Raw genomic sequence first — 24,799 nt, forward strand, 5'->3', positions numbered from 1 at the left:
CTCAGCTTTAGGTTTTCTCTTTGTTAGTGTGCATCACAGCAGATTTGCCTATATTCCTGTCCTTCCTTAAGAAATTGACTGCTATCGCATGCCACTTGGTGCTTGCTACATTTTGAAGATGGCCAGGGGCTTTTCGTTGCCCCCCAGCCTCAATGTTAGGTGTGCCTTGTGTCCTTGTGTATCAGGGTATGAAATGTTTCTCACTAAAGGGTTGAGGATAATTTCTCGATGACCCTATTGCTTCGCCAGTTTTTGTAAGTCTGTAAAGTGGTTTGCCTTAAAATTTCATTGATCCTATGAATTCAGGAAAAGTAATGATTTTATAAATTATAATGACTGTCTTCCCTTTTTTAGGGTGGGAGTTACATTATTTCCAGCTTTCCACATCTTAAGCTGAAGCCAGACATCTATCCCTTTCTTTTAAATTAAAAATAATACTTTTATATATTTCCCTCTGAGTCTATGCTTGACCATATATCATCAATTTTTCTGTAAAATATAATTGCAATCATTTTTAAGTTCATGAGTCATTGTACATTTTAAAATTTAATTTCTGTTAATAGCACAAAACCTAGATATCATGTTTTTATTTTTTTTCATTTCTGAGAGTATGACTATATTCTGCTATTAATTTATAACTTTATTATATTATAATCAGAAGCTGTGATACTTACAATATCTGCTATTTGACTTGGAATATTACCAAGTTTTAGTGCTCTTTTACTAATTAATGAGAATTTAGATGCCCAAAGGATTTGATTTTCAAATGGCCCTGAAAAGTTAACTGAAACTCAGGTTCAAAAATAGTGCTAAAACTAATTATCACTATTGTATTCAAAAGCTTAGTTGTAGAGTGAAGTCACAGTAAGTATTGAGGTTTGGGGGAAAAGAAGATTAATACTCTATTCTAGAACGTACAGAGTTCATATACTAATGTGACCTATATTCACAGATGTTTTATGTAAATTGCATACACTGTTGATTATTATTGAAGCAGCTGTTACCTAAAGCCCTTAAGATGCTTATCCAGCTAAACCAGTATGTAATTGGACATTTTGAGAGTTCAATTTTATTGCTGTGCCTTAAATTTATCTACATTAAAATTTACACATTAAATTTGATCCTTATTTCACCCTGTCAAGGTCTTTTTGGACACAAATACTGTCATCCAGAATATTATCTATTCCTTCCAGATTCATGTCATTTTCTATTTGGATAACCATGCTTTTATACAAGTCATTTATAAATGGTGATGTGTTGCATATAACCTGATTGAGAAGAAAGCCTTATGTTATACCACTGGGAAGGTCTCTTCAGTTGGCAATATGTTTGGATAGGGCCATTTATTTTATTACAAATCTGTCTAACCATTGCTTCTACCCACAGCTACATACTGTTGTCTTCTCCACACATATCACAGAAATTATCTAGTTTAATGTCATCTTGAAATTCAGATATGTCTCGTCTATTTCAGGATTCACTTAATGACTTATTCTGGAATTATGTCTGTATGTCTGTATTTGGAGGAAAATACTGTAAAAAAATGACTGCAAGAGATAGCTGAATTCACCACTTCTCCCTCAAGGCATACTTTTGCATTGTAACTTCACTACTTCTTCAGTCGAGCAGTGGACTCTGTTTCCCCCTCCCTGAATCTGGGCTCACCCTGTGACTCTCTTTGGCCAATAGAGTATGATGGAAGTATCGATACAACAGACACATGCCTAGAGTTCAAGAAGATTGAAGCATTTCCACTGTTCCAGGAAAATATGCACCATCATGACAACACATCCAGAATAACTATTTACACGTTGATGAAGACCAAATGGAGGACAACAGAGGTACTCAGCAGAGACCAACTAGCTGAACACAGACAGGTGAGTCACCCCAAAGAAAATCAAAGAGTCTGGACCACATTACCCACTTCCCATGGACTCATGAAAAGTAATATATGTTAACCAAAGCAGTCTATAGATTCAGTGCAAACCCTATCAAATATCCAATTGTGTTTTTCATAAAAATATTTTTAAAATCTTAAAATTCAAATTGAACCACAAAAGACCCCAAGTAGGTAAAGCAATCTTAAGCAAAAAGAAGACTGCTGGAGGCATCACACTATCTGATTTCAAAATACACTACAAAGCTGTAGTAATCAAAATAACAGTGGTGCTGGCACCAAAACAGGCATATAAACCAATGGAACAAAATAGAGAGTCCAGAAATAAATGTACGCGCTTACAGTCAATTAATCTTTGACAAAGGTGGCCAGTATGTACAATGAGAAAATACAATTTCTTCGAGAAATGGTGATAAGAAAACTTGATATCCATATGCAAAGGAATGAAATTGGACCCTTTTTTCACACCTTATACAAAAATCAACTCAAGATGGATTAACAACTTAAACATAAGACCTGAAACTGTAAAACTACTAGAATTAAACATAGGGAAAAAGCTTCTTGACATGGGTCTGGGCAATACATTTTTGGATGTGGTCCCCAAAGTATAAGCAACAAAAGCAAAAGTAAAGCATCAACAAAGCAAAAGCATTGCATCAAACTAAAAAGCTTCTGCCCAGCAAAGGAAACAATCAACAGAATGAAGAGACGATCTGCAAAATGGGAGAAAATACTTGCAAACAATACATCTGATAAGGAGTTAATATCCAAAATATATAAGAAACTCAAACATAATAACAAGAAAATAAATAACTCATTAAACAATTGGTACGGGACCTGAATAGACATTTCAAAAAAAAAAAAAAAAAAAAAGGACGTACAAAGGGGTAACAGGTACATGAAAGAATGCTCAACATGACTAATCATCAGGGCAATGCAAATAAAAAGCATTATAAGATATTACATCGCACCTGTTAGAATGGCTATTGTCAAAAAGATAAAAGATAAATGTTGGGGAAGATGTGGAAAAAGAAAACACTTGTACGCTGTTGGTGGGTATGTAAATCGGTACAGCCGTGGTGGAAAAGAGTGTGGAGCTTCCTCAAAAAATTAAAAACAGATCTACTGTGTGATTCAGCAATTCCATTTCTGGTTATATACCTAAAAGGAAATGAAATCAGTATCTCAAAGGAAATCTGGACTCCACTGTTCCTTGCAACATTATTCACAATAGTTAAGATATGTAGTCAACCTCAGTGTCCATCAATGGATTAATGGAAAATTTATAAAACAAACAAACAAAAAGAAGGAAAACTGTCATAGATGAACTGGAGGACATTGAGCTAAATGAAATAAGCTAGAAACAGAAAGGCAAATCCAGCATTATCTCACTTATATGTGAAATCTAAAAAAGTCAAACTCATAGAAGCACAGAGTAGAATGGTGGTTGCCTTGGGCTGGAGGGTGGTGGAAGCAGGGAGATGTTGGTCAAAGGATACAAAGTTTAGATAAGCAGGATGAATAATATCTGGCGCTGTAATATACAGTATACTGTCTATAGTTAATATTACTATGTTGTATACTTGAAATCTGCTAAGAGTAGATCTTAAATGTTCTCACCAGACCCATACACAAAATATGTGAGATCATGGATATGGTCATTAGGTTGATGTGGTAATCATTTCTCAATGCAATGCATATCAAAGCATCACACACACACTCAAATCACAATGTACAACATAAATATACACAATTTTGTTTGTTTATTGTTCTTTAATAAAGCTAGAAAAATATAAAAGTTTGTTGTATTAAGCCACATAGCAGGGCACATTTGGTCATTAATATGCACTAAAACTCTAGATTGTCTCATTGCTGCCTCAAAAAGAATATAAACCTTGGCTTTAAGATGATTGTGCAGATAGAGAAGAGATCAGTTGCCCTGGGAAATAAGAGGACATAACACAGGAGTCATCCATTCTTGTGCACCTGAGAAATTGGGGCAAGAGGATTGGCAGAATCGGGTAATTCTACGTAGATGACAGTGTGCCAAACTAATAGAGGTTTTGATCAGCCTAATATCTCTTTTGCATGAAGCTGGAATTTATACTCTGTTTTCTTTTGTTGGGTCAATGCATGAAGTCAGAAAAAGAATAGAAGTGTGAGTGTTTTCCAAAATAATTGTGAAAATTCTGAATGTTTTAGATGACTGAATGCTTGTGTGTTTGGGCATGGAGCTATCGCTTGTATTATACCCCATATAATAATTAACTTATTAAACACTACTAGGGTATCCTCTTGAAACGTTTCAATACTACTTTCCCAATTAGCAAATAAAAAGTCCCAGAGGAAATAAACCACATTTCTTAGATATTTAAATTGACTACAATCAGTAAAATCCTAAATATGTTTACAAAATAATGGCTTTATGTAACCTTCCCTATAGTACAGCGAATAATATTTAAAAATTAAATAAAGCATTGATAATTATTGAAAGAGTCTGAACTTCTTGTTATATTGATATAACTTTATAAAATAGTGTCCAGAAACTATGGAAGCTGGACCCAGTGATTTATTCCATATGCCCTCCAAGTAATTCTAATAATGCTTCATATTTGAAAATCACTAATTTATGGTACCTTCTGTCACCAGTAATATATGTGTTTTCTCTTTCTCTTTGTTCACACCCAAACTCTACCATATATATTTGGTTTACAGGAAAATTGATCAGAAAGTATAGAAAGTTCCCACATACCTTCTTAACCCTCTATGATTAGTCTTTTGAAAGAACCAAAATGTTTGCTAAAGTAGGTTTGGGGTCTGAAACAAATGCATAATAAACATCATCTACGTTATCATGAGAGTTAGATATCTCTAGTATATTTTTCCTTGTTATTTTTCCTTGTTTATTTTATCAAAGGCTATGGGTAGAGTTCAATACACAGTTTCTCCTATTTCTGTAATCTAGAAGGGGAAATTATCTGAATGTATGTTTGTCAAGCATTTGCCCACAATCTTCCTGTTTTTATTTATTTTGAATGTATAAGTATATGGTATATTGGAAAGAAAAGTTTCTTAGGACATATTTTCACTTATAGGACCTAATACCTTCATTACCTGATACAAAAAAGGGAGCATTAGCCAGATTTAACTGAGATGTACATAATATTTAGTAGGCTGTACTTCTACTTATGGCTATTTTTGAAAATGGCTGATAAGAGTCAGCTATGTGCTACTTTAAGATGTGACAGGAACTGTATAAAATGATGACTCAAAAATTACCTTCTGACCGGGTGTTTCCTCATGTACCAGAGTCCAACTAAGTCATTCAAAGTTACTGCTAAACTGCAAATCGAAGCTGCATAGTAAATAGGAATAGGAAATCTCGTAGGTCAGTGTAACTGGAGATTAAGAAATGTATACTCTCTTTGAAGGAGATTTCTCATTTCAAAACATGACTGCAAAATGTCTCCTTCATGTTCATGTAAGCTTGATTTTAAGTACTTTCAAATTTTGTACACTGTGCAAATCAACTTAGGAAATGGATACCCAGAATCCTATACTTCTACATTCTAAAAATATGTCTGCCTTTGTGCCAGTAAAAGCAAAAGTATTTAGCTGAAGCCGCAATTTCAAATTATTACTAAATTCATATCTCTTTCTGCAGATGTACTTTTTATTATATATAAGTATATTATTATATAGAAGTATTATAGTATAAGTATTATATGTATCATATATAAGATATGATATCCATACAGGAAGATATTTGAATGTAGTCATAATGATAAGTATATATTCATATTTTATTTACATATATACACATTTATACGTATGTTACATATTATATATACATATATCCACACTATATATATTCATTCTTTGTAAACTTTTTATTTAACTAAAAACAATTAGGGAATTTTTAAAATTAATATTGATTTTTACTAGTTGTTAAATGGTTATTTATTTTGATAGAGAGAGAGTGTGCAAAAGTGGGGGAGGGGCAGAGAGTGAGGGAGGGAGAGAGAGAATCCCAAGTAGGCACCACGCCCAACACCAAGTCTCACGTGAGTGAAATCAAGAGTTGGACTCTTAACTGACTGAGCGCCTCAGGCGCCCCTGATTTTTATTACTTCTTTAAAAATTTTAGGTCATGATTGCCTTAATTGTGTTCATGGAATCCTTTGACCATATTTTAATGGAACATATAATAATGTAGAGTATTTAGCTATTCTGTACAAGAACAGAAGATTTAAAGCTCCTCAGATCCGTTCCTATTTCCTACAAATGCTATATGTTCTCTTACATCTTTATTCTCGTCAGTAGATGAGGCATGAGGTTGTTTTAAACTTTTTGATGCACGAGGTCCTGCCATCAATTTTCTGTTGGCGCTAATCTTCTCATCTGCCCTTCCTTACTCGTCTTTCTAGCACAAGACACTAGAACTGGAAAATTTCTCTCCCAGACTCGCTTGTCAGCTGGTTTCCACTCAGGTTCTGCCAAAGGGATGAACTGGCTAGAGATTAGAAGGCAAGATGAAGGTGAAGAGTAGTTTGTTTCTGGTTCTTGCCGTGGCTGTGGCTGCAAGGAAATTGCCAGTAGCAGCCGGTGTCGGCCCCTGCATTTTGGCAGCTAGGGGCCTCATAGCTGCTTTGGTAAAAGCTCATTTCTCACGTGTGCTCTTCCAGCCCTTCCAATACCTTTAAAATCACCTCTTTTTATGAGCTCTTTTCTCGGCTTGAAATATCTAAAACAGTTTCTCTTTTCTGGATTGAAAAATGAGCTAAACGCGAGAAAAACTTGGCTTATTCATTGGGACGGTTAGAAGACAAGACTAGTGAGTGTATACAGACCTCACACCATGTCCGATGTGACTTGACAATAACCTGTTAGTTTTCAGGATGTAATTTAGAGCAAGTCTCAGTTGTGAAGAGAATTAGCTGAGATTTGCTAGAACCTCGTCTATTCTTCATAGATAACTAGGGAGACTGCAGTATTGGGAATAAATTTTTAAAAAGAGACTTTTATTTCAAAATAGCTGTCTTAAAATGTGTGTGTGTCCATGCATGTGTGTGTGTGTGTGTGTGTGTGTGTGTGTGTGTGTGTGTTCTACAGCTACTCTGAGTGGCTTCTTAACAGGTTATCTTGTTTACTGTGTTAAATATGCATCGATACTTAAACTGTAGACTTAGAGCCAGAATATTTTGGTTTAAGCCTGGGAATTTCTTCTGAACAACTATAGGCATGTCTGTGACTCCAGAAATTGCAGCAAAGAAAGTTGCTCCTGAATAAAACAGTGACTCTGTTCACAGCCTCTATGAACATATTGACTATTTTTCTCTGTATGTGAAGCTGTGAAGTCAAGAAATGGCTGGGGAGCAGGGTGAGAGATCCAAGAAACATACAACGGGAAAAAGCAGGAAACAGAGTCAAGAGTCATGAGTTGGCAGTTGCTACATGTTCACATCATTGCTCCACTGGTTTAGAGACACTCCTCCTTGCTTCTCTTCCTGTGGGCAGTGACTGTCATACGTGCCAATGGATTTGTGCAACAGGACCAGGAATAGAGAAACGTTTTTTAGAAATTTTATTGCATAACAGAATCCACTGGAAAGCTTATTAATACATTGATTTAAGTGCACCACCCTCAGATTTATATTCGCTAGATCAAGATATCACCCAGGTCTCTAACTTTTTCAAGTGTTCCAGAATGTTCTGATTTAGAGGTCTGCCCTAAAGCAGCATTTTGCAGAACTGCTTCTGGATCAATTTCATTGAAATTTCCTTTTTCACTTGTGTAAATTCCCAATTTCGGAGCCCAATCCCAGATCATTGAATTAAAGTCTCTCAATGGTGGATCTCAGGATGTGCAATTCACCAAGTAACTCAAAGGCTTCTTATTATCCTTACTTTTGGCACCCAGGCCTAGTGGGCAAGGTTGGTACAAGGGCAAGCTCTGCACCTGCTAGCTCTCTCCCTGACACACTCTCATACACTTTGCATCTAATTTAACTGCATTCCTAAAATAAATTCTATCTCTGGTTTGAATTAAAATTAGAGACAATGAAGTTTAAGAAGCAAATACCTGGCAAAGTTCACTAAGAAGTAAATCATGATGATTTTTCTAAGCTCTATGGAGCTGAATCCTGGATCCTTCTTAGCTTTCTCTGTAGCCATTTCTAAGTTTGGTGTTGTTCTTCCATTTCTCATGGGGTGCTTTTCAATATTCATCTTTTTAAAAATTTATTTATTTACTGGGGGGGGGAGAATGCACACATGGGGGAAGGGCAGAGAGAGAGGGAGAGAGAGAATCCGAAGCAGGTTCTGTGCTGTCGGCACAAAGCCCGACGCAGGGCTCCGTTCCTAGAACTGTAAGATCATGACTTACGCTGCAACCGAGAGTCAGATGCTTAACCAACTTAGCCACCAGGCACCCCACAATATTTATTTTACTTGACAGCATTTGTCACTTTTGGGTTTTGAACTTGTACAGTTCCCTCAACTTAGAATGCTCTCACTGAGTCACTTACCTGGCCCACATCTACTTATCCTCCTGATTCATCTTCAACACCACCATCTCTGGGAAATATGTTCTGGTCTCTCATGTCCATATTATTCACTGCCCTTTATATTGTGCCCAGGACCCTTCCTATCATATATACCACACATTATTCTAAGTGTCCGTTTGTTTGTCTTAGATTCCCCTTAGATCAGAGTTGTCAAACTTTTTCCGTAAAGTACCAGACAGTAATTATTGCAGGTTTTGTGTCATGAGGTTTCCGTCGCAGTTACTCAATTCTGTAATTGTAGTGTGAAAGCAGCATTAGAGAATAAAAATGACTGTTTCAATAAAATTTTATTTACCCAGTGGGGAGATTTGCCCCATGGGTTTTAGTTTGCTGACCCCTGCACCAGACTGTTAGCTAAACATGTCCATTCGTATTCATCATTGTAGCCTCAAATAGAGGAGCCCCTGGCCAATGGTAAACATATTATACAGATTGGTTGAATTTAATCTGGACTGGGTATGGAATTTGGTTCAGCTGAGAATAAACAAACAAGTAAACAATAAGTAATCAGTGGTTTAAATAAGATAGAAGCGTGTTGCTCTGTCACTTAAGGGTTTTCTGGTGGTAGGCAATCAAAGTTGGTATGGCAGCTTCACTGTTCTCACTCAGTGCTTTGAGTCACTGGTTCCCATTTTTTGTATAGACTCCATCATCTTCAACCTGTGCCTCCCATTTTCGAAGGGACTTCATTTGTGCATGCGTGAAGAAGGGAGGAAGGTCATTTAAGGAGACTTCCGGGAAGTCTGACGTATGTTCACTTACATGAAATTGTCCAGAGATTTTTGTCACATTTAGCTACAAGAGAGGATGGGAAACGTGGTTGTGTAGTAAGGAGTACTACAATCAGCTAAAAACTGGAGTCTAATTGCAGAGGTAAAAAGGGAAAATGGATGTTGGCATTTAACATGCATGTTAATGACTGTTATTATTGGGCGTGGGTTAGTATTTTGTTCCAATGCTATACCTATATGTCAGGAAAGAAAGCCCAAGTATCATTTGCCTGGAATGGCTGAAAAGTGGCAGTGGGAAAGAGCAAATGCCCTCCGTAATGTTCCTTCCCATCTTATGTTATATTAGTTCATAAACGTAGAAAAATAACTGAAGCAAGTTTCAAAACTTTGATTTTTGAGTGACATCAGAAGTTCACAAGTAAGTGGCCTTTCTAACAATTTCATTTCATGATTAATGTGCTTACATTTATTTTAATCTCTCCTTCGACACTTCAGAAAGACAAGTAATGTTTGTGTTCAGCCAGCTCCACCCACAATTTCTACAACTGTTTTTGTGTATGAAAGGCAGCTTGAAACATGCATAATTACAAATGTTTACATCTGCTTCCAATCTCTAGGCCAGAGCACAGAATCACTCTTGTACCAAGGCTTACACAGTGGTCCCATTTGTTTATTTATGTTTTGGTTCTTGAATTATATGTAAACATGCACAATGACAACAATGTTATAATATCAGACATCTGTCAGATGATGAGGTTAGTACACAGGAAGAGATTTGGTCTTTATGAAGAATACATATTTAACCTTCACCAGAAAAGTTCTGGGGTTCCTAAAAAATAGAAAACTTCTTAAAAATAGAAACCTTTTAAACCCAATTGGCTTTTTTCACGAGTTCCTTTTCTTTTCCGGTACAGTTTTGTGTTTTTTCCCTTTATTATTGTATTTGGAAAAAACGGGACTTTTTTCTTTCTTTTCTCTGTGTCTACCTATCAACCTACCTTCCTATGCATCTATGTGTGTACATTTGGACTTTACTCAATAATCATGAATCCTCTTTACTTTAGGCAGTATTTCAATACTCAAATTTTGTATATTGTAATCCTTTTATTTGAAAAGAAAAACATTTAAGAAACATTTATTTTAAAAAGAGAAACATTGTCTCTTAGATCACCATTTTTACCATAATGACCTTGCTTAATTATAGGAAGCTATGACCTTGGAATGTTGGTCTTTGTTTATTATTTCACTCATCCTTTTTTTGACATTAGTGTATCACAAAGAAAATATCTATTTTGTAATCTGTATCATTGGATTTATTTTTATTCCTCTTCTATACTCTAACATTTGGTCCTGCAACTTTAGTGTACAGAATAATCACACACAGATGATCACATACAGATCTTGTAAAAATACAGATTCCTGGCCTGTCTGCTAAGAAATCTGAATTTTTAAATATCAGTGGTCTGTAGTCCATGCTTTCAGGATACTGGGTCAAGTATGTATTAAGTACGTTTGCCTAACTGTTCATATCATTTTCTTTATGTAATACATGGGGTGTGTGTGTGTGTGTGTGTGTGTGTGTGTGTGTGTTTCTGTTTTAGTGGTTTTGGGGGTATTTTTTCCCTTCTTTCTACATTAGCATCTTTAATTTCTTGGGGCTGCTGCTCTGAAGCATCTCCTCTCCACTCTCTGCCTCCTTCTAACCCTGGACTAACCAATTTATATGAGGCACTTTTAGTATTAAAGTTCTTCCAGCAAAGCTGCACTGTGTATCAGTACTTTTGAAGCAGTTTGTTATAAAAATTAGCTTAAAATATTTCTCAATCATAAGCTGTTTTAGTTTTTTTTTCTTCTTTCAAATTACATGGATTTTTTTTAAGTATTAAAATTTGAACAGTAGGCCTCTTTGGGGGATTAGTTGTTTAGTCGTTACAGAATTTCTAGCAGTTGGAGGATGTTGGGGATTACTCGAGTGCATGCAATTAAAGCTGGATAAATGTTAGGAGATGGATCCACCTGGTAGTATATTTTCATTAGCATAAGTAATGGAAAAGGATTATAAGAATTGGCCCTCGTCAACTTTAGGAATCTATTCAGACAAATGGTACAGTATAGAGTAATGCAATTTTTCAGTGGATAGGCAAACAATGGTAAACTAAGACACCATTGTCTTCTGACAAGAGTAGGCTATGTTCCAATTCTTGTAGGAAATGAAATATCTAGAACCAAGCTCATACTGGGAATATTAGGCCAACAACTTGGAATAAAGACAAAGCAATGATTTTCCTTAATTGACTTAGGAGAACATACTCTGAAACTTTTTAACTCAATTATTACAACACTGTTTTTATAATTTAACTATCAAACAGGGCTTCCAGATATCTTCAACAATAATAGCAGGCATATTAAATTTTAAAAATTCCTATGGCCTTGCATGTGCATGCATAATTAATTTGAGATGATTATTGATGACTGGTCATTAGTTAGCATGCTGTTTGGTATTATATTCTATACATCTATTTTAAGAATTTTTTTACTCAAAGTAAGGTGGATTTTAAAAATACACATAAGGTTTGGTTCTTACTGATTTCTTGTTAATCTATATCATTTGTCAGTCCATGCATTTCCCACCCCTTTATTATTTTTCAATATATACATGAAAAAGGAACGAAGATAAAGTAATTATCCACTTTTAATGAATTTGAGGGAAAACTCCATTTATGAAGGGATGTTATTCATTTAAGGTAAATGACATGCTGTCTGGATTAATGTCTTCATCATAAAGTAAGCACAAGTGGAACTATTTTTCCAGAAGGCTAAATTCCAGAATTGAATTACCTCTTAAAGAAAGGAGTGCCACAATCAGCCAAATCAAAGTGCTCAGAATGATTTTGTAGTATTCTAAAGGAAATTACTTCTGTAGATAGGATAAAAGCATACTCTGTGCTTCAAAGGTAAGCATAAATGCTACAAAACCTATAAAACCAGATGCCAGTGAGATGAGAACACACCATTCAGAAGAAGAGAAACTGTCAGGCAAGATATGTTCTATCAGGTTTCCTCCCCTGTGGAAAAATAAAAAAATTAAAAAAAGAAGTTTACATTATCTTCTTCAAAGGAAACCAGTTCATTTTTTACCTTTACCCACTCCTTCAGGATCATCCTTCACGATTAATTACTTGCCTTGGTATTTTCCCTCTTCATTAAACCTTTCTTCCTTAGAGACAAAAGTTAACCTTTCCACAGTTAAACCTATTTTCTGCACATCTTGTTTGCTATCTTCAAGGTGCCATCAAATAACCTGTCCTTCTTCGAGTATTAATAACTTGAGACCTAGTTTATGCTTAGTTTTTATTTCTCCATAGTCATTATGTGATTTATCACTGTGTGTTGTCTTCAACAGTTAGCCAAAACTTCTTTTATCAGCGTCACCCAATTTCCAAGTTCAGCAACCTTGTCTGAGTCCTTCCTCCCCTTGATTTTTGTGTCATCCAAACATGGATGCCACCCATTACAGATTTATTCTCTTTGGCTTCGTGAGTTCTCTCCCTGTATCTGACTTCTTAGGTTTATGCTCCTTTCCTTACTCTCCAAATACACTTGATCTCTAACTATCTTACCTGGCTCTTTCATGTTCTCCTTCCACATTCATGGTGACAACTAACACCTCTTTGGGGTTGAACCATAATCTGTGTATGCAGTTCAAATCTCAGTGAGCCCTGGTCTCATATTTTCATCGGTATTCTAGACATATTCCCTCAGAGTCTATGTAGGAGAACAAATTCAAGGTATACAAAATTGAACTTTGTATACTTTTTGTAAATTTGCCACATACATTACCATATTAATGGCTCAAAAAAGTCCTACACACACATATAAAATCTGCACCTAAATTTTTCTCAATTATGTATGAAACTAGATTTTTTTTTCCATCCACACAACATATTTTATTAGTTTTAGAGTTTTATTGGTTCCTCTGTTGGAATTCAACTTTGACAATTTTCTGTGTTTATAATACTTTCATCTATCACTATCATCTTTCCTATATATACATATATATCTTATTTCCCTTATCAAATTGAAAGTTCATGAAGGAGAAATCAATTTCTGTTTCTTCTAAATTTCCTAGCCCACAGCCTGACACACTTAGGATTTACCACTATTCAGGTAGCAAATGAGTTCTTGTCTTAACATAAATTGGATACGTAGAATTTATATTTGGAATAAAAAATATAAGTCATCTCCTTGTCTTTTTCCTGCAACTTAAAACTAGAAAAAGTCTTCATCACTATCTTAATTTCTCATCACACTAACCACAGTCATCTCAAAGCCCCTTTTATGAAACCAGAATCTTGGCTTCATTTATGACTGGGTCAGTTCAGCACCATGAAAGAGTGTGGAGGCACCCCAAGTGTGCCTATATTCAGGCAATCAGAGACAAACATTTCATTTTTATTATGGGTTGAGATTGTTCTGTTTCAAGAAATCTATATTTCCATCCATTAGAAAGAAAGTAAATAGATACACTTTAAAACTCACCCCAGTGGGTTTATTGCAGTAGAGACATGATTTAGAGAGCCTAGGCTCTACTGGTCTTAAGCCTCTTAATTTGCTCTCCCTGTACTATTCCGTAGGGCCTGAATCAGCAACCAGTCCTAATTGTTCTACTGAAGACTTTCTGGGTGTTACTTGAGACCAATTGACTTAGATTTGGATAAGTGTCCTCATGGCATAAATGCAAACAGAAAAGAATCATGTTAGAAATTAGGGGTGCTTCCATAAGGAGATCCCCATATGAATTTTTGTCTTCTTGCATACTTTCCTCTCCCTGGTATGAGATATATAATGCAACTAGCATGAATATATTAACTTAAACTACTTTATATATCTTTATACACAAATTTCACTTATTTCTTATATCAATTTCAATCAAAGGAGTAGCAACTACATTTTGCTCCTCAAAAATGTGCTGGATTCACATTTCTGGAATCTAAATTCTTACCTGCTAAGTACCCAGAGCAAAATCTGTAGTCCTAACTATCATAACAACTGTCAGTGATTAGCCACGCTAGCAGACAAACATTATTAGCTCTGTCTGGATATGTGGATACTGTGCTAAACAATTTTTTACTTTGAGAACATGAATAAACTTTAATAGATTTTGTCAGCCATTGGCACATCTTGGCCTTTGATAGCTGTCACTGTGATAAAATTTGAGAAATTTTCCTTAGCCTATAGCCAAACTTTCCTTTTTTTTAAAAAAAATTCCCAAGTGTAGATATATCTTCCTTAGAAAATATTCCCAATTTCTTATAAATCATCCTCTTAATCACGGGTAGAGAGACTTTCATAGTTTTCCCCAAGTTTGTAACTCAGTTCTCAGACCTGGTGCCCTGGGGATAAACTGATGACATGGGAACCTAGAGAATGATACCATCATGTCTTTATTCTCTAGGAAAAGTTTCTCTAGTTTTACGTAATGAGATTTGAAATGGCTCTTAAAAGCCATTCATCCCTTTCTCTTTAGTCATCTAAATACTGCGGATAATTAGTATGTTCAGCTATTTACTGACCTTGCTGTATGTTCCAGGGCTTTATAACATTCTAATGAAAACTTAAAGGCTTATTCTCATCCCGGTATAATGGTATTTGCAAACCAGTGCTGATTCTTGAAAGTCCATATTGTATTCATCAGATTGCTGAGAGTCTTGCCCATTGTTTCACAATTGTTTGATTCCATTTTTAAAAATTATAATTTGTTTGGTATTCATATGCACCATATGAATTCTTAGCCACCGCTTCAGGAAAATCTAATCAGTTTTGAATGTTTCCAAATATAACCAGTATAAACTGTTCCATGACACAAGGATATAAAAAAACACATGACTCAAGGTAAGGAGAGAGCTTTAAAATCAGAGTAAATATCCCTAAGGCCCCACTTCCTGACTAAAAGAACTCACAACGCTAGTTATTTTCACTTAATATCTCCAAGAAGAGTCCTGGGGACTCAGAGGTGCTCCCTGGACCGGAAAGTCCACACTGCTGTTTCCTCTTGCCTTGGACTCAGGCAGAAGATGATAGCCTAGTGAGAAGCTGGGCTCAGGATTTCAAGGTGGGACCTGCCTGCTGGCAAAGGCAGCTATGGCCCAAGGCAGAGTTAGAGTGAAGGGAAAGAGCACCTGGTATTGGGAATACATACTGCAATTTAGGGAAACAGTATCCAATAGGAATAGAGAATGTCTATCCTGTAAGTGTAGAAAAGAAATCGAGTCCTGGGGTCTTGCTACAGGCATTTCTGTAATAGAATCAGCAAAATATAATCTAAAACGGCTAAAACTAATAGCACAAAAAATATTACTTTGAAGGAGATCACCCTTATCCCAAACTGCCACTTAAAGACCTGGAAAAATTTCTCCTCCAAATGAGCTGATAGACTGACCTCAATATCTGTATTATCAGAACTTTATCAGTGGTGCTTCAAATAACGAACAAAATTAACAAAATAAAACAAAAACAAAACTAATAGCCTCAGGTCAGCAGACACTTGAAAATGGTGAGTGGCATTGCTCAAGGTCTCCTTGTCCACTGAGAAACGAATGCTTTATATTCTTTTTTAGGCTGAAAACTCTTCAGTTAATACATTTAACTCTTGCTTCTTAGGATCCTGTCTAGTCTGGAGATGTCTGTAGCAGCACCCTCCGTCTTTACGAAACCCCACGGGTGAACCCCTATGCATTCAGCCTTAGGTAGGTATGCCAGAACTCTCTGTCTCAAGTATGTATCTTTGCATCAGATGTCTTCAGGCTGCATGTGAGGAGTCCAGCTCCCGGCCCAAATCCTCCTTGTGATCTTTTGCGCCTGACCGTAGGCAATTACAAGGCTTTGTCTGGCAGGCCTCAGGGTGGGGGGGAAGCCACCCTCCCCACACAAGGCCTGGTGCATGACCAGTGGACTGCAGTTTTCTGGAGTCAGTTGCAGTCAGGGACTCATGTTTACATGAGCACTGGACCCCTCTACCCCCAGTGCCTCCCTTTGGAGACCTCCTTCTTGGGAGGACCTAAGACACTTTTCTCTACTCACAACTTCTCTCTACTGCTGGTATCTTCTCCTCTTCCTCTCTCTAGCCCTGTTGGCTCACAGAATGACAGGGTCATTTTGTCCAGAGATGTGAGCAATGAGAAGACTCTCCCTCTCTGTGCTGATGCGCTTGACCCAGGTCTGGCACTCGTTCTGTGGGGGGAAAAAAATGGAGCATTACAGAGCTGGTACATATGTTGCCTAGCACTAACACTGTCTTAGTAAATTAACAAAATCTTGGTTATTGCCTTCGTCTTGGCTTGTTGTCCTAACTGACCCCTTAGCAACTTGGCAGCTTGGTAGGGGTGTGAGGCACACAGGACTCTTCCCCAGGAACTGCTGGGGGTTAATGAGATAGATGGGGAAAATGTGTTAAGAGGGAATGCTCCCCCCTCTCTGTGCAGCTAGCGATTAATGTATGTAATCTAGTTTTTATCTATGCTGAAATTGGCCAACTGCCCACAATATAATTATTTCAGAACATGAGACTTAAAAAAGAAAAGATATGAATAGCATCTGTGTATACAAACACCACTTGCATATTCCTTTGACAGATATTCTTTCTTGAGAATTATCAGGACACTCTCACTGAGTGCTCTGATGAAGCTAAGCCAGGGCTCCATACTGTGGCTTATAGGGTACAAATAGTTGGGAGGGAGTGAGTACACATCATATCCTCTGATTAACGTGAGAAAGCTACAGCAATTTTTCCCTCAGTGCTGTGGCTGATGCCTTGAAGCCCAGGTTGGCTGATGGAATGCAGAGGAGAGCAGTAGGATGACAGAAAACATATACACTGCCCTTGGTTTCTGCCACAGGGGTTCTGAAACCCTTGTCATTTCTTAGGTGAACAGAGTGTTTTTCGCTCTGGGTTACATGACTCTGGATGGCTCCTGGATGATGGCCGGTTACGGGAAAGATCAAGCTATGTTTAGAAGCTTAGAATTCCCAGCCCTAGTTCCCCCCCCACCCCACCCCAGCACCATTCCTTGAGAAGCAAGAAGGGCTGTAAATGGAGTTGACCTATCATGCCTATGTGATGAAGCCTACATAAAAAAATCCCAATAGTTCAGAGAGCTTTCAGGTGGGTGGGCACATCCATGTACAAAGAGGAAGACACACCCCAACTCCATGGGGACAGAAGCTTCTGCATTTCAGGGCCCTCCCAGACCTGTTATCTCTTCATCTGGCTATTCACCTGTAACTTTTACCATATCCATTAATAAACTAGTAAATATAAATTAAGTGTTTTCCTGAGTTCTGTGAGCTACTCTAACAAATTAATCACACCTATAGAGGGGATTGTGGGAACCTCTGATCTGTAGGCCGTCAGACAGAACTTGTGGGTACCTGGGGAACTTTTACTCATGATTGGCATCTGAAGTGGGGTAAAGCAGCCTTGTGGCACTGAGCCTTTAACCTGAGGGACCTGACATTATCTCCAGGTAGTGTCAGAATTGAGTTAAAGTGGGAGACCCTGAACGGGTATCATGGAGAATTGCTTGGTGTGGGAGAAAACCCCCACTCGTTTGGTGGCCAGGAGTGTCAGAAGTGGAGTGTTCTGTGCAAGAATATTGGGGGAAATACAGGGAAAGAAATAAGGGAGAATAGTGCATTCTTCAGGGTCTCTGTGTATTATATAAAAAAACCTATTGCTGGTGACCCAGAGGCCTCAACCCAGTTCTTCAAGTCATCTTGCTTGTCAGGAGAAGACCCTTTAACAACCTTGGTTCCCACAGACAGATCTATCCTGCTCGGCAAGCTGTGTACTTCCCAACTCCAAGACATTATGCACGTATACACTTCTCAAATTTAATGAGTGTACAAACCACCTGGGATCTTGTTAAAATGCAGATTCTGAGCCTGTAGGTCTGCAGTGGGATCTCAAATTCCATATTTCTAACACGCTCCCTGAAGTGACATCACTGCTGCTGGTCAAGGTTGTGGGCTATAAGGGAAAGGCACAACTAAAATTGTGCACTGTACAACCTGCACAAATGTTCACAGTGCTCCATTTCATCAGCATTTGAAATAGTGCAAACTCTGTTACATATCGCTTTTTCATAAACTCCTTTTAAACATAAAAGGAAAAACAAAACACAAATTCCTCCCATTCACCGACCATATTTTCCCTAGCGCTCTTCTAAAAACCAGCTCCTTTCTGCCCTAATTTACTACTCTTAATGGAGAAATCAGGGAGCTTTGTGGGTTTTGTTTTGTTTTGTTTTGTTTTGGTATTGCCTTTTCTTTTCTTTCCTTTTCCTTTTCCTTTTCCTTTCCCTTTCTCCTTTCCTTTCCTTCTTTCGTTCTTTCTTCCTTTCTTTTCTTTTCTTTCTTTCTTTCTTTCTTTCTTTCTTTCTTCTTTCTTCTTTCTTTCTTTTGAATTAAATCCATTGGAAAACCATTTTCTTAGAGTTCAAATCTACCAATGACTTAACAATATGTTTCCTCAAAAGGACTATGTACTTATTCACCATTACTAGAATAGTGTTAGATGCCTTTATTCTGAATACTCTATTATTATGAAGATTGTCCAGTGTTTTCCACTTTGCTCTCAATGGGCAATAAGAATGAGACTTCTTTCCTAAAACTAAGATCTCAGAGTCCAACGAGAGCTGCATTATAGAAGTGAGATTTTATTTACAGCCTCTTTCCAGCACACATATCCCGAGGATTACTGTGTTCTCTTCTCAGAGAACAAACAGCTCAGTTTATGACATGGGGTTACATATATATTACAGCCTGCTTCAGGTCCCTGGGGGCTACCTGTTTACTTCTTCATTCTTGCCTGGCATAGAGTGGAATTTTTAGTATCATAGTCCTGATAATTATATAATTGATAATCATGAAAATTTCAAGATGTTAAAAAAAATAGCCCTAAGCCTGAGCTATGTTTTTAATCATTTTTTGAGTCACAGAATAGACTTGTGCTTCCAGCCATAATAGAGTAAGAGGAGTCAAACTTATTCTCCAGTTTTATATAATTAAACACCTGGACAATATATATGAAGCAATGGTTTTCAAATATTAGACAACAGGGCAGCACAGGGAAGTCGCTTCGAAGGAAGACAAATATGCCCTATGTTTGCTCAACTGTTTGCTCAGAAACAGAGTTGGCATTTGAGGAGACAAAACATTCCAACAAATGGAGTAGAGTGGAAAGAGAGTTGCACACAGAGAACGCTGGAGATATGGAACCGATTTTTCTTGAATCAACTGGCCAACATGTGAGAAAACTACATAAGACTGCAGAAAGAAGGAGACAATAACTACTGAGGTCACACAGAGCTGGTAATAGATCATGTTTTCAAGAAGAGGGACATCAAGTTGAATACTCAGAAGCTCATTGCCTTTGTACTAGAGCCAAAATAGCCCAGACTAAAGATCCTACTGATTTTGCCTAAAAGAGCTTACATAACCAGCTTTATGTAGCTGGGTAAATTAAGTATGTCTTAAAACAAAGATAAAAAATGTTTTGAGGGACGCCAAAAAAATCTAGTATGTACAAATGAAATCTGACATTATCTGGAATCCAATAAAAAATTACCAGTTATGCAGAGAATCAGAGGGGTACAACTCAGGGGCACAAGTGTGGCTCAGTCAGTTAAGTGCCAAGTCTTGATTTTGGCTCAGGTATGATCTCATGGTGTGTGAGTTTGAGCCTAGCATCAGGCTCTGCTCTGACAGTGCAGAGCTGTTTAGGATTCTCTCTCGACCTCTCTCTCTGCCCCTCCCCTTCTCGCGTGCACTCTCTTTCTCCCTCTCCTTCTCTCGCAAAAATAAATAAATAAAATTTTTAAAAATTACACAAAAAGAAGAGTTCAACTCATACAACAAATTCAGTCAATAGAAATGAACTTAAGGGGCACCTGAGGGTTCAGTTGGTTAAGCATCTGACTCTTGGTTTTGGTTCAAGTCATGACCTCCCGGTTCGTGGGTGTGAGACCTGTTTTAGGCTCTGTGCTGGTAGTGTGGAGCCTGCTCGGGATTCTCTCTCTCCCTCTCTCTCTGCCCCTCTGCCACTTGCACTGTCTCTGTCTCTCTCAAAATAAATAAATAGTCTTTAAAAAAAGGAATAAACTTAGGATTATAGAGATGCTAGAACTATCAGACAGACATTAAAATAGCTACTGTAAATATATAGCATATGGTCAAGAAATTAAAGAAAACATGATCATGTTAATATTTAAAATGAGCCAAATCAAACTGCTGGAGATAAAAAATATAATGTCTCAGATGAAAAATGCACTGAATGATATCAAGAACAGATTAAATGCTACAGAGCAAAATATTAGGGAAATTAAAGACATAGTGATAAAACCTACTTAATAAAACATAAAAAGACTGAAGAATAATGTAAAAAATATCAATGAGCTATGGGGACAAATTAAAGAAGCCTATTACATTGGATTTAAAGTCCTATAAGGAGGAGAAATATTTGAAAAAAAATGGCTAAAACGTTTCCAAATTTGATAAGACTTTAAACCTACAATTCCAGGAATTTCATAAAACCCAAACAGAAGAAACATTAAAAATGACACGAGTCAGGGGTACCTGGGTGGCTTAATCAGTTAAGTGTGTGACTTAGGGTCAGGTCATGATCACATGGTTTGTGAATTCAAGCCCTTAATCAGTCTCTGTGCTAACAACTCAGAGCTTAGAGCCAGCTTTGGATTGTGTCTCCCTCTCTCTTGACCCCTCCCCTGCTTATGCTCTGTCTCTGTCTCTCCATCTATCTCAAAAATAAATAAACCTAAAAAAAAAAAGAAAAGAAAAAGAAGAAAAAAACTACGCAAGGCATATCATGATAGAATTCCTTAAAACCAGTCAAGAATTGACCTAACGTTTGCAAAATGGAGCAGCATAAAATAACCTTCTTATTCACACTTATTTTCCACAGGTTGCACGAAAGGGAAAAATTATATAATTCTGTTGCAAAACATTAACTATGGAGAACCTTTTATTTTGATAAATTTTTATGTTAGAATAAAAGCCCAACCATAAGACCAAGAAAGACATCACACTCATTGGTCCCAATTCTACTGACAGACCTCAATGCATTTGTATTTCCCAATTAGTCAGTTTTTCATGTTGGTTTCTTAAAAACTAGAAAAAAGAAAACAAAAACAAATACAAAATCTCCCTTGTGATGTCAGATAATAACTTTAAAAGTTCTATTCCCACCCTTTTTGGGATACCCTATAATATGGAATTTGGCATTATTTAAAATCAATTTTTATGTGAGGAGGGAAGAATAAGATTTCCTTTGGCATTTACATATTGTCCTTTCTGGGAGATTTGTTTTCAGTCTTTGTTTCCATTCTTCCCATTCTGCTCCATGTGGAACAAGAAATACTGAATACACACGATGCTGCTATAGGTTCTCCAGAAAGACTAACAAATGAAACAAAAATCTTCCTCCCTAATGTATATTCTAGCATTTCACACACTAAAATGATATTTTTAACAAGCAGATCTAACACGAATTTTTGTAATAATGTTATTCTAATGGAAAACTAAAATAAGCTAGCTTTTACTTTAATGAAAAGAGCTCCTTTTTCTGCCTCATGTCTCTAACAAAGTATAATTTTCAGGCAGGTTAAATTGTGACTATCATATTAATAAGAAATGAAGAGTCTTCAAAGATTTTATTTAATCCACAAAGTAGTCAGAGAAACAGCAAACTATTAAAATCAATCCAAAATAAGAATTCTAGAGATTTCCATATAAATTCATTTGCATTGCCACGAGCAAAAATCATTTACACGGCTATGTAACATAATCCCAGGAAACACATTACTTCAGTTTTCTTCGAGTTAACTTTTATTACAGGTGGATACCCCTGTAGACTCAAATAATTCCATAAGGTCAGTTAGGAAATTCCCAGTATTTCATTCAAAGGGCACCCAGTGATCTCTTTGTGCAAGACTTTGAAATGTGCCTATTTGCAATTATACTAGTGCTGTAACAACTTTGCTAAAATTCATTAAAACATCACAATTGAAAAATTAGAAAAAAAATTTGCATATTATTTTTTAAATTGATTCCTCATTAAATTGGGCCTAAGTGAAAAATAAGTGAATTCTACAGAAAAAAAGCTTTAACATTTATTTACTTAAATTATATTTAACTTGTGAAAATTACACCATATAGATTTGCAAAAAATAAATGGACTGTGACTCCACCTGAAAATAAAGATTGATAGATGGGAGGTAAAGATATTAATTGCTCCCCCAAATTGGAATAGTATTAGCTAATCTGAAAGAAGGTAAGAAAAATTCTCCACTAAAGTTTAATGACTTTGTAAGTTTCAAGGTAATATACCAAAAACTAACCATAACCACTTATCTCTTATTTTGCCTCAATGATTTTTTCCATATTTTCTTTTACAGGTCAGTAACTAGAGCATGAAAGGGATGAGTCTTCAATTTCCTGGCTGTTTAAAAAATAAAAACCAAATGGTTTAAGTACCATAAATGCAGTTGGATTTTGAAATTTATATTTACTATTTAAAATTATAGATATGAATACCTAATATTAAAAAATATTGATGTCTGGGATGCCTGGGTGGCTCAGTTGGCTAAGCGTCCCACTTCAGCTCAGGTCATGATCTCATGGTCTATGAGTTCAAACCCTTCAGCAAGCTCTGTGCCAACAGCTCAGAGCCTGGAGCCTGCTTCAGATCCTGTGTCTCCCTCTCCCTCTTCACCCCCGCCCCTCCTCGCACTCTGTCTCGTTCTCAAAAATAAAATAAAAACATAAAAAAAAAACCTGATGTCTTTCTAACAATTACCTTTTTCTTGGTAGTGCTTGGATACATATTGCCAATCCTATGTCAACAGCTAAATGAAAGAAAACTCTGTTGTTGTTGTTGTTTTTCATGACTATTATTTCTGACTATTTTAAACCTAACTGCAGCCTTTAGTTTTGCACAATTGCATGATTATTTACGTTCATATTTTATCTATAACGAATATGTAAAAATGCAGAAATAAACTTTCACCCTGTGACTGCTGCTAGAATCCATACTCAAAGATAATATCACCTTATCCATTGCTCCCCACATCAAGATCAGTGCAGACCCAGCAATTTCTTTTTCCCTACAATGAGAAGGGGTTAATCCATCTTGTCTGCTAACACAAAATACATGGAATCCTTCACAGGCAATTAAAGTGACAGAGAAATATCTAATTCCCTCTTCAGCATCTTTGGGATGCACCTTGTAAGCTGTTTTCTCTGGTACCTCTGTGCCAACTTTGTTTCTCTGCTCTGTGACTACAGAGTCGTTTCATTTCAAGTCACGGATTCTGGATACCAACCAAGCTGGCAAATGAAAAATAACTCAGCCGGGGCCATTTCACTCACCAGTGATCTCTGTCTTTGAGATAATTCCTCCCTGAGGTTCCTTTCTCTCCACTACTGTGTTCTTAAAGGCCTAACACAGGGCAGCAGGCTGGTGCCACTGTCTAAGGTTTCAATTAAGACGTGTGGAGATATCAAAGAAGTAACACGCCGGCCTCTGCAACAATGCCTCATGCTTCACCCTTGGTTCTAGTTCAGAGATGGCAAGATGCTTGAAAAATGCAGTTTCATTAATCCTCACAGCCGACCCTGGAGGTTGAGAGGACAGAGAGGGAGCCAGCAACAAGATCAGGTTTGAATAGTCTCTCTGTTGGTTGTGTACATTTGGAGCTGACTGTGAAATCTATGTGGACACACTGAACCCTCTAGTTAACCTCATGGTGCAAATGTGTTGATCAAAGGCACTCTGTCAGTATCTGATTAAAAGCCATGTAAGAGCACTGAAGACATTTCCTTCTGGTTAACAACTCTGATTACAGGGGGCTCCTGGAGTGAGTTTTCCTCTTTGCAGTCAAGCAGGTCCCCCGGCTCCAGCTGGAGCTCTAGGGTTTCCCAATGGCACAGCTTCCTGTTGCTGAAGGCTTCAATTCATTCACAGCTTGTAAATCAGTAGCCTGTAAATCAACAGATTGAGCTACTACTGTTTAAAACACAGTTTCCTCAACAAGCTTCCTTCTGGTTTTGTTTTCATATATCAAGGGCATTAAAAAAAAAGTGTCCAATTTTTAACACCTGGACTGATGGGGACTCAGCAGGAGAGGCATGTTATATCAAGCTCTGCCGTTTTGTTTTTGTTTCAGTGGAGCAAAGATTTAGTGGCTAAAGTCAAGATAGCATTCACTTAGAGAAATGATAAAGGCCTGTTTTGGGGAAATGGAAAAATACAAGCGCTGCATGCCTCTCAGCAATTTTCAAAGTCTGATAAGAAATATAAAGCTAAAACTGAAATGAATATCAAGATATATTATTTGTTTTCCCTTCCGTATTAAACATGCACAGATAATATTTTTTAATTGATAGTAGGTGCTTAATCCAACTCTTTTGAATATTTTATGTGACTTGAAGTCTATTGAAATAGGATCAACAGCAAGATGACTAGTTAATTACAGGCATTGGGACATAATGGAAAATATGTCAAATTTCTAAATCCATGGCTTCGCCTATTA

This window comes from Herpailurus yagouaroundi, unplaced genomic scaffold (genome assembly GCF_014898765.1).
Source record: "Herpailurus yagouaroundi ecotype Mexico unplaced genomic scaffold, PumYag 162, whole genome shotgun sequence".
In the NCBI taxonomy this organism is placed as follows: Eukaryota; Metazoa; Chordata; class Mammalia; order Carnivora; family Felidae; genus Herpailurus; species Herpailurus yagouaroundi.